The sequence below is a fragment of the Muntiacus reevesi genome, chromosome 1, assembly GCF_963930625.1.
Source record: "Muntiacus reevesi chromosome 1, mMunRee1.1, whole genome shotgun sequence".
In the NCBI taxonomy this organism is placed as follows: Eukaryota; Metazoa; Chordata; class Mammalia; order Artiodactyla; family Cervidae; genus Muntiacus; species Muntiacus reevesi.
The window spans coordinates 150,535,732-150,546,152 of record NC_089249.1 but is presented as its reverse complement, the minus strand read 5'-3'; the positions used below and the strand labels follow the sequence as shown (position 1 = coordinate 150,546,152).

At 48.0% G+C, this 10,421-nt stretch overlaps 1 non-coding gene across 1 annotated transcript; it reads left to right on the top strand.

Moving 5' to 3' along the window:
* The first annotated feature begins 143 nt into the window (after positions 1–143).
* Positions 144–215, top strand: TRNAP-AGG (transfer RNA proline (anticodon AGG)). Its single transcript has one exon. It is a non-coding gene; the product is annotated as a tRNA-Pro (tRNA).
* The last annotated feature ends 10,206 nt before the right edge of the window (positions 216–10,421 follow it).

The following is a 10,421-nucleotide window of genomic DNA, read 5'->3' as shown; positions in this document are numbered from 1 at the left end:
TTTTTCTCCCCTGCATAAAAGGAGGCCTTCCTTCTTTCTGCCCTGACTCAGGGAGTCTGGAAGGTCAGGCAAAGGTGAGTGACAAGAACAGATTAGATCTGCCAGAGGAACCCGAATTTTCCTTCTATCCCAGAGAGGTTAGTGGCTCGTTGGTCTAGGGGTATGATTCTTGCTTAGGGTGCGAGAGGTCCCGGGTTCAAACCCCAGACGAGCCCTACTTTGGACTTCCCTGGTGGCTCAGACAGTAAAGAGTCTGCCTGCAATGCAGGAGACACGGGTTCAATCCCTGGGTTGGGAAGATCCTCTGTAGAAGGAAATGGCAACCCACTCCAGTATTCTTGCCTGGAAAATCTCATGGATGGAGGAGCCTAGTGGTCTACAGTCCCTGGGGTTGCAAAGAGTCAGACATGACTGAGCGACTCCACTTTCAGATAGATTATTTACCTAGGATTGAAATAGATAGAACTGGCATGCTGACCTGGGCTGCTACAGGCCACTTCTGAGTCCACAGGGGAGGAACTGGTCACTGGCTGGCACAGAGGGTGTCCTATGGTTCCCGGTGTGGGAAAACAGAGACTGTCCCTATTTCAGAGACCCTGGAGTTTGTCAGTCCAAGAGCCAACTGTCATGTGCACGGAGAATTGGGGCTTACAGAAGTATACAGAGAAATCCAGCAGGGGCCTTGGTTACTCGAGTGTGTGTGTGTGTGTGTGTGTGTGTGTGTGTGTAGGAGTGATTAGAAGGATGCCCAGGTGGGCAGATCCAGGGAATCTGGGAAGTAAGGAGAAGTTTGGGAGGGAGTTTGGTTCAGGTGTCCTCGGGTCATGGGGACTCTGGGTGTCCCTGAAGAGCTGCCCAGGAAGGAATTGGATGTAGAAGTCTGGTACTCTGGACCTTACATGAAGCTGTGAGCATCTTTTCCTGCTCAAGGCAAAGAGAGAAGGGGATGGAGGCAGACTTTTGGGGACTGCAGACTTTAGGGATGGTAGGGGAAGAGAAATCAGTTAAGTGTTGTGGGACAGAATGACAAGAGGTGGGGAAGGTCCAGGGAGCCAATAGAAGGGTCACTTAGAGGAAAAAGGGGTGGTCATCTATGCCTGGAGATGGAGGCCCATAAGGACAGCAAGGTGCTGCCAGACTTGACAATAAGAGTAAAGGTGATGTTGGAGACAGTCTAGAACTTAGCTCTTACAATTGACTAGGCTTTCCACATACAAACAGCCCTTGTTTTGTTGCCAAAATCTTGGCTGTCTGTGCACCAATTTCAAACAGAAATATGGAGACAGAGTTATGGAGGGGAAGGAAAAAGTGGCTTTGTTACTTTGCCAGGCAAAGGAGGAGCACAGCAGGCAAGCTGCTCAAGAAGTGTGCTCCCCTCCCTGGTGACTAGGGAGAGGTTACCTAGTCAGGCAGCAGTATGTGATAAGGATCAAGGCAGTAACAGTCTTCATTCCTTCTTCTGCAAAGTTTCTCAAGGCTGGGGTTGCTGGCAAATTAGGGTTTTCAGGGCCTCAGGTGATCTAGTCTGTTATCTTGATGAGTCTCTACGGTCCCTTGAATCTTGCCTCAGGTGGTTATGTTGCTGTTCCTCCCTTGATTAGCAACTGTTCTGCCAGTTGGAACCAAGAGGTCATGGAGCCTGGAGTTTGGCCTATAAGAAATGACAGACAAAGAGATCTCAGTGCCCAGGTACCCCACAGGGCCCTGCTTGGCATCGGCTTTAGAAATGTGTGCTTATTTAGTCTTTGTGACAGTCTTGTAGGGGAAGTATCACTCCTGCATCTCAGATAAGGGAGTGGGATTTGGTCAGCAGCAGAGCTGAGGTATAAGCCTGGGTCTTTCCACCCAGCAGGCTGTGTGTTATCCACCCCTGGGAAGGATGCTGACCGGTTCTGAGGCACTCAGCATAGCAGCCTCTTTCAGCTCTGTGGCCTCTGCAGGCTCTCTTTGAGGAAGAGGGACTTTATTCAGCTCTGGCTTTTGGCAGGAGGAAGACTTCTGGGTTGGTCTTCAGGCCACAAAGGACCCCATTGCCTATGACACTCCTCATGAGACAGACAATTGATGACAGTACTGAGCCCCACTCTGTGTCCGATACCACGCTAGCTCTGGGGACCCATCAGCCCCCTGTGACATATGGTAGGAGAGGAGAACATGGGGGTTGTCAGGGACTCCAGCATCTCTTAGGTGGAGCCGCTGTTCTAGAGCTGATGCTGTGGGAGTGGGGTTACAGCCTGTAAAGATGGACTAATAGCATGGCCTCCGAGGTGGGACCTGATGGATCCCTGATGAGCACAGGGGAACTGGGAACCCCAGCCTCCTGGGTGGACCATGTGGCTTTCAGGGGAGACGTGGAGGACTTGGAGAGCCATGTGGGACCAGGGCTAGGAAAGGTTGTTCTAGACGAGGGGGCAGCGTGTGTGGAGCAAACAGAGCATGTGGAAGAAGGGCTTGCTCGGGAGGGCAGCAGAGCCGTGGGGCTGGACCCTGACAGGTGGGAGACAGGGGTGCTCAGGGCAGAAGGCTGGGGAGGCTAGCAGGGCTGGGTCACCCTGATAAAGAGCTTGAGTCCAACCAGGAGGGCATAGGGAACCTTCTTCTGTGGGATAAGCAGGAGAGGGACATGCTGAGCTTCGCATTTTGGAGAATGATTCTGGAAGCTGCTATTGAAGAATGGCTGGAGGGGGCCCCCTACACACCTCTTATCTCCCCATTCCTTGCCACAGAGCCACGTGACCTCCCAGGCCATTCCACTCAGAACAACCACAGGTCCACCAAGACCCAGCCTCTCTTTCCTGGGTTACTTCAATTACCCAGCCCCTTACCTGAAAACTGGGTTCACCATCTTGTTGGTGCCAAGTCAAAAGACACAACCAAGCCAAAGATCCAGAGAAGGATTTATTACTTTCCCAAAGCAACGTCTCCAGGAACAGCAAAATAGGAGAAGTTGTAAGTAAGGGTACATGTTTATTTAGGAAGGGGCTTGAACAGAGGAGAATTCCCTGTAGAATTGAGGCAAATGATGATGAAGTCCAAGTTTTAGTTGATTGAAATCATGAAGATCAGGGAAGGTCAACATCCCATCCTCCACCTGGCTGGAAGTCTTTTAGTTCTGGCAGAACTCCCTGTCAGATTGTTTACAAATATCCCTTAAGGAAGAACTAGGACTCTGTTTTATCTTAACTATTGTTTCTTGAGGGCTTTTCCTTTGTTCCTACACTCCCTTACTTCCCTTAAGATTGTTGATAACTGAGACCTGTTCAAGGGCAAGCACTGTGGCCGTTTTATTTAAGGAAGTATGAAGTGAAAATCACTCAGTCCTGTCTGACTCTTTGCAACTCCAGGGACTATATAGTCCATGGAATTCTCCAGGCCAGATTACTGGTACAGATTCCCTTCTCCAGGGGATCTTCCCAACCCAGGGCTCCAACCCAGGTCTCCCATATTGCAGGTGGATTCTTTACCAGCTGAGCCACCAAGGAAGCCCAAGAATATTGGAGTGGGTAGACTATCCCTTCTCCAGTGGATCTTCCTGACTCAGGAATGGTTTACCAGTTGAGCTACCAGGGAAGCTCATTTTATTTTAAGCAGCAAGGCAATCAACATACTCAGTTCTCAAGCTTCCACTGCCTGCCCCGCCCCCCCAAATCAACTGATGTTTACAACTGTCATTGTACATTTATAATAAACCGCTCAAAATACTTAGTTGCAAAGAGAAAAGTGGTTACCAAGTCCTAAGAATGCAGTTATGAAATGATTTCCTATACTTAGTAGCCTCTTTTCTGTGAAAATTGCCTGCTGTTGTTTCACACCCTTGAACTTTGTGGATTCACATTGTCCTGCAATCCCTTTCTAGAGTGACCATCCAGGAGGCAGGATCTATAACTAAAGGACATTCGTTTCACTTTTACCGAGTACATATTCTGTGCCACTTACTGTGTTAGATGTCGAGGACAGAGACACCAATATGGCACAGCTGCTGCCCTGATTGGATCATACATTGTTTTTAAAACCAAAAACCAGGAAACTGGTAATGTATACATATTGCAGATTTTGAAAAAAAATCAGAGGTAGTAAAAAAGAAAAGAAAAAAATAATAATATTGTCCTTCTGAGAAAGTTATTATTAAAGTTGTGATGTATATTGTTCTACATTTTTCCTATGCATATGTAAAAAACAACCTTCAAAAAGAATTGTCTTGTGATATTGCTCTGTACCACATCCCAACATTTATTGTACTTGTTAGGTTTTAAAGTCGTATAATCTGGCCTGTGGAATATTTATATTTGCCTGTTTAAAAAAATGGTTGGGTTTCCACTGCCTGTGGGGGGCAGCAGGTCTAAATGCATAGGCTCTGCACTGCTGTCCTCCCTTCTAGCCCTGACACTCACTGGCTCTGTGATCTATGGCAGTCACTTCACCTTTCGGTACCTCAGTTTCCTCACTTATTACCTTGTAGGGTTGTTGTGAGGGTTAAATGAAAAAACACATGTAAATCATTTGTGACAGTACCTGGTACCTACCAAATGCTTGATAAAGATGATGTGTTAAAAAAAAAAAAAAAAAAGATGATGTGTTGCTGTTCATGTATGTATATGATTTATAAAATATGAGTTTGTAATCTGCTTTTCCCTCGCATATATAATATGAGCATTTCCCCATATGATTGCAATTTTCTTTTTTAATAGATGCATAAAATCTCATTCAATGGCTCTTTCTCTAGTTTATGGAACCATTACCTTCCATGCTGGATACCTGGATTGTTTACAGTCTTTTATTAATAAGCAAATGCTCCAATGAGCCTCTCTGGCCATATTCCTGATGATGTTCTAGGCCTGATTCTCAGAAGTAGAATTGCACATTTTTTTTTTTTTTTTGAATTGCACATTTTTAAGGCTTTTGGAATCTGCTGTTAAAATTTCATTCCCTAAGATTTACATCAATGTGGAGCTGCAGGGTTGGGTGGGGTTTCCACTGGGGGAGAGGCAAAGAGCAAGTGCCTTTCCAGATAACCAGCAGGATGACCCAAGGCTCCGAAAGAGAGAGGACAGGTCCCCCTAGGGGAACTGGGAGAAGGCTGTTAAGTCATGAGGTTTGAGTGAGCCTGTGGTGGGGCAACAAGGCTGCAGGGTGGAAAAAGTCATATTTGATTCACTGGTGATGGGCAGGCTGGGGTGTAGATGAATCAGGAAAAGGTTAACGGAAGTAGGGAACCCAACGAAGAAGCTCTTGTTAGAAGCCAGACAAGGGACTTCCCTGGTGGTCCAGTGGTTGCGAATCCACCTCCCAATGCAGGGAACACAGGTTTGATCCCTGGTCTGGGTACTAAGCTCCTACATGCTGTGGGGCAAGTACCCCTGTGTGCCACAACTAGAGAAAGCTCACATGCTGCAACGTAAAAGAAAAAAAAAAAAGCGAGAGAAGAGGAGATCTGAATTGGGTGTGAGGAAAGGGGAGGACATATGCGCATTTTCATCTAAGAATCTTTTGGACCTGGAAACTGACACCACATGGAGGAAGGAGACAGGGAGGGAGAAGTCAGAGGCTTTGCTAGGTGGTTTCAGCCTGTTTCTTGGAGAATCAGGGACCACTAATAGAAATAAGAAAGCTGGGAGGAGGAACATGTTTTGTGGGAAGGAGATTTAACTAACACGTGCTGAGTTTCGGGTGGGGTATGTAGATGGTGAACATGCTGGGGCAGGAAGCACAGGGATGGGGCTATGTTAATCTCAGCCCAGGGTATCCGCAGATCCACTCCTGGCTCTTCCCTGGCTCTGCACTGAGTTAAACCCTGCCCCCTTGTCTCTGCCTTCCAGCTGCGTCAGCAAATGGGAGGCATTGGCTGGGGTAAGAGGGTGGGCGAGGCAGAGAGGCAGTGTGTTTTGTCATCTCTTTCCCTCTGCTTCAGGGAATGTGTCTAGCAATAAACGGCTCCTACTCCCACTCTGATATCCCTTTCTCCTGCCCATTTGGCTCCTCACTATCATCATGAAACTATTTTCTTTTTTACATTTTTTTGGCTGCAAGGCATGCGAGATTCGCTTCTGACCAGGAATTGAACCTGTGTCCCCTGCAATGGAAGCATCTTAACCACTGGACTGCCAGGGAAGTCCCTGCTTCCTCTGTTTTAAATGAGGCTTCCCTGCTGGTAAAGAATGGTAAAGAATCTGCAGTGCAGGAGACCCGGGTCAACCCCTGGGTTGGGAAGAAATACGTAGTGTGGTTTCTTGCTTTCCACCTTGGACCCTGACTTATTCAGGAGCCCCCTGCATGGATACCATAATTAAAGCAAGGAGCATGGACAAGGTCCCAAATGAGAGAGGGGAGACCCAAGCCCAGAATCCCAGGGGACACAGATGTAAGGAGTTTTTTTGTTTTTTTGGTGGGGTTGGCTAGGGAATGGGGACACTGAAAACAACACAAGAGAAAAAAAAATCTGGGGCAGGCAGAGAACAAGCAGAGTGAAGTGCTCCAGAGATCAAGGAAGGAGAATTCCTAAGTTTGGAGCATTGTAAACAGCAGATGCTCCAGAGAAGGCAGAGAATGAAGACAGAGGACAAGACTTTTAACTCAGCGATGTCCTCAGAGGCAGAGCCTCAATGGAGAGGAGGTGGCAGAGAACAGATTAAGTGTTAAAGAACAGGGCAAGGAGTGAGGTTTAGGAGGCCAAAGTGAGAATAAAACATTTCTTCAGGAAATACTGAAGTATTGAAATGCTTGCCAAGTATATTTGGTACTATGTATGGTAAAGTACCAGGCCTAGGGTACCTGGTGTGCAAAGATGAGTAAGTCATGGTCTCTGTTCTTAAAGCATTCTCAGTGTAGAGAGGGAAACAATCAAGTTTCTGGAGATTTATAGCACACTGTAATATGATTCTGATTTATGTTGCAAGAGCGGAGAGAAAGTCCTACTGAGCTGTGGGGAGGGGCTCAAGGGGGACTTCCTAGAGAAGATACCTCTGGGTTTTGACAGATAAGTAGGAGTCATGCAGATGAAATGGGGGTGAAAGGGAGGAAAAAAGCATTCTGGATGGAAGGAACAGCCTGAGAAAGGGCATAAAGGTAAGAAGCATTACTGTGAGTTTGGGGAGACAACTGTGCTGCTAAAGCAGAAGCTGTGTAGAAGGAAATGGTAGGAGATGAGACTGGGAAATGATTCCAGTGGAATAATGAACTAGATATGTCAATGGGAGCAAGAAGGCAGTGGGAGATTCACTTTGATGTGCTAAAACAGACATCCTGGAATCCTACGTGCAGTGACAGTATTTTCAAGAATGAAGATAAAATATTTTTTTTGTAAACAAGAACTGAGTATCACTAATAAATTATTTGCTAAAAATTTTATTTTATTTTCGGCTGTGCTAGGTCTTTGTTGCTGCACACAGGATTTCTCTAGTTGCAGCGAGTGGGGGCTACTCTTTGTTGCAGTGCACGGGCTGCTCTTCTCTTGTCACTGAGCAGGGGCTCCAGGGCCCACAGGCTTCAGTAGCTGCAGCTCTTGGGCTCAGCAGTTGCACTTTCCAGGTTCTAGAGTGCAGGCTCAGGAGCTGGTGTGCAGAGGTTTAGTTGCTCCGCAGCATGCGGGATATTCCTGGACCAGGGATCGAACCCGAGTCCCCTGTATTGGCAGGCAGACTCTCAACCACAGGAAGCCCCATCACTAATAAATTCTTATGAGGAATTTATGAAGGCTATTCTTCAGGCAGAAGGAAACTGATCCCAGATGGAAGGTCTGTGATTGAATTTTAAAAATGATCACTGCTGAACCAAACTTGGGTCCACTTGCCCCCTTGTGTGGAGTAAAGCCAATCTCCTGACACTGGGTTGCGGTGAAGGAAAGTGCAAGGACTTTAGGCAGCTAGTGCTTAAAAGTGCAAGGACTTTAGGCAGCTAGTGCTTAGAAGACCCAAACTCCCAGTGGCTTTAGGGAAAGGATTTTAAAGACAGGGTTAGGGAGGGAGGGAGGGAGGTTGTGGGGTGTGTGATCAGCTGGTAGACATTCTTCTGATAGGTTGATGGTGAGGTAATTGGGAGTCAGCATTCCAAGTGGACTAGGGTCTACATGCTTGTGGGCAGCACACAGTTAACTTCTTCCACCTGGTGGAGGTTTCATTCTCTGCAAAAAAGCTCAAAGGACATGGCTCAGGATGTTATCTATAGCCCTTGAGGAGGAACAAAATGTCTATGACTTTGTTTAATGGCTAAAATTGTTATTTTGTCTTATTACACTCTTTTCCTTTGCTTCTGCATTATCTCACTTCTCTGATTAAATTTACCCTTTGGAACTTGAGGAATGCCTAGGAGTCTAAAGTTTTCCTATAAACAAGAGAAGGTGGAGGAAAAGGAGGAGGTGGTTCTTTCCTGGGAAAGCCCCATAGAGTCCTGCTCAGTTACGTGATCAGACAAAATATTCATTTGTGAGATAGTGGTTAAATCTAAACAAAAACTGATTGCATGAAACAGTGATATCTAATTGTTGTTGTTGTTGAGTTGATAAGTCCTGTCTGACACTTTAGAAAAAAAGAAAAGAAAGTGAAGTCGCTCAGTCTTCTCTGATTCTTTGCGACCCCATGGACTGTAGCCTACCAGACCCCTCCATCCATGGGATTTTCCAGACAAGAGTACTGGAGTGGGTTGCCATTTCCTCCTCCAGGGGATCTTCCCAACCCAGGGATCGAACCCTGGCACACAGTAAACCTGCTGAGAAGAGGTGGGCCACAGAGGGACCAAGGTTGTCATCTTCCCTCTCTCCCAGGAAGTACATCGTGTCCTGTAAGCAGGCGGAGATGCCCCTGTCTGTCCCCTGGGATCCTAGCAACCAGGTAAGGCCTTCTGCTCTGTGCGGACAGTCCTCAGACCTGTCGGGGACCCCCAATCCCCCCTTCTTGCAGGAGGCACAAAGGGGACAGGATACTCTGCCTCAGGACTGGCTCAGTGAGCCAAGGGCTTTGCTGTGTCCCCCTGCTTGGCAGGAGAGAGCTGAGGCCCCAAGGGGAGGAGGAGTCTGGCCCAGCCCGGCCTCCTTTCCCAAAGCCCAGGGCTCCTTCCTTCATGTGCAGTTCCCTCTCCACGCATCAGAGTGGGCCTGGCACGGAGCCCCGAGGAAGGGGGTGCTGAGGCTGCTGTGTGTCTGTGCAGGTGTACCTGAGCTACAACAACGTCTCCTCCCTGAAGATGCTCGTGGCCAAGGACGATTGGGTGCTGTCCTCGGAGAGCAACCAGGTAGCGGACCCCACCCTCCCAGCTCTCCTTCCTCCTCTGAGCAGCCAGAGGGGTTGACTGTGAGCTGTGAAACCCTCTCGAACCACAGAAGTCAGAGGGGGATTCCCTAAGAGGCCCTGGGTGAGTCATGAAACCAACCCACTTATAGAAGCCCACCTGTCCCCTCAAGGCCTGGTGTGGCTCAGATGGGGGCTGGGGGCAGGGGTGGGCTGAGCTCTGCTGCTTCTGCCTGTGTCCTGGGATGGGTCACCTCCCCACAGTGACACCAGTGGCTGGCTGGATGCCTGGCTCTCAGGATCCATTCTGGTTCCGCATTAGTTACTGCTTCTTTATATTTTTCTTTTTGAAAGAAAATTTTCAACATTTAAAAAATTGAGGTATAATTTACATACAGTAAAACTTCCCATTTTTAGTGTGTAATCCTACTATTGTGGAAAACACATGAAGTTACCTCATCACTACAGTAATCAAAATACAAGCATTTCCATAATAACCCCAATTTTTCTGTCTCCTTTGTGTTCAAGCCTCTTCCCATCCCAATCCCTGGAAACCACAAACCAGTTTCCTATACCTTTCATTTGGTCTATTTGAGAATGTCCAGTAAAGGGAGTCATACAGTATGTAACTTTTGACGAATTTCCTTAGGCAGAGTGCATTCACTTGTGTGATGAGTATGTTCCGTTTCACATCGAGTACCTTTCCATCTGACTAGTGTTTTTCCATGCAGTCCCTGCTTCTTCAGACTATCCACTTTGCGCTGAATCTCCCGTTTTTCACGTTTTTCACATTTTTTCCGAGCCACCAAGGCTCAGAGAGGTTGAGTCACTTGTTCACAGACACACAGCAGTCAGTGAGGCCCTGACTTCCAGCCCGGGTCCCCAGCATAGTCTGAGGAGGAGACGAGGGAACGAGGCTGCCCTCTGTCCCATGCAGGTCCGCCTGTACACTCTAGAGGAGGACAAGTTCCTCTCCTTCTACATGGAGATGCTGGTGCACGTGGACACAGCCCAGGCCTTCCTGCTGCTCTCTGACCTCCGCCGGAGGCCTGAGTGGGACAAGCACTGCCGGTGAGGTTGGGGGTCCCGGGGGGTGGGGTGGGGAAGGGGCCCTGAGGTGTCTCCTCCTTCTGAGCCATCCCCCACTACACTGGGCCCCTGCTTTTAGCTAGGAGTGGGGGTTGGGAAGGGAGGTACTGTGGT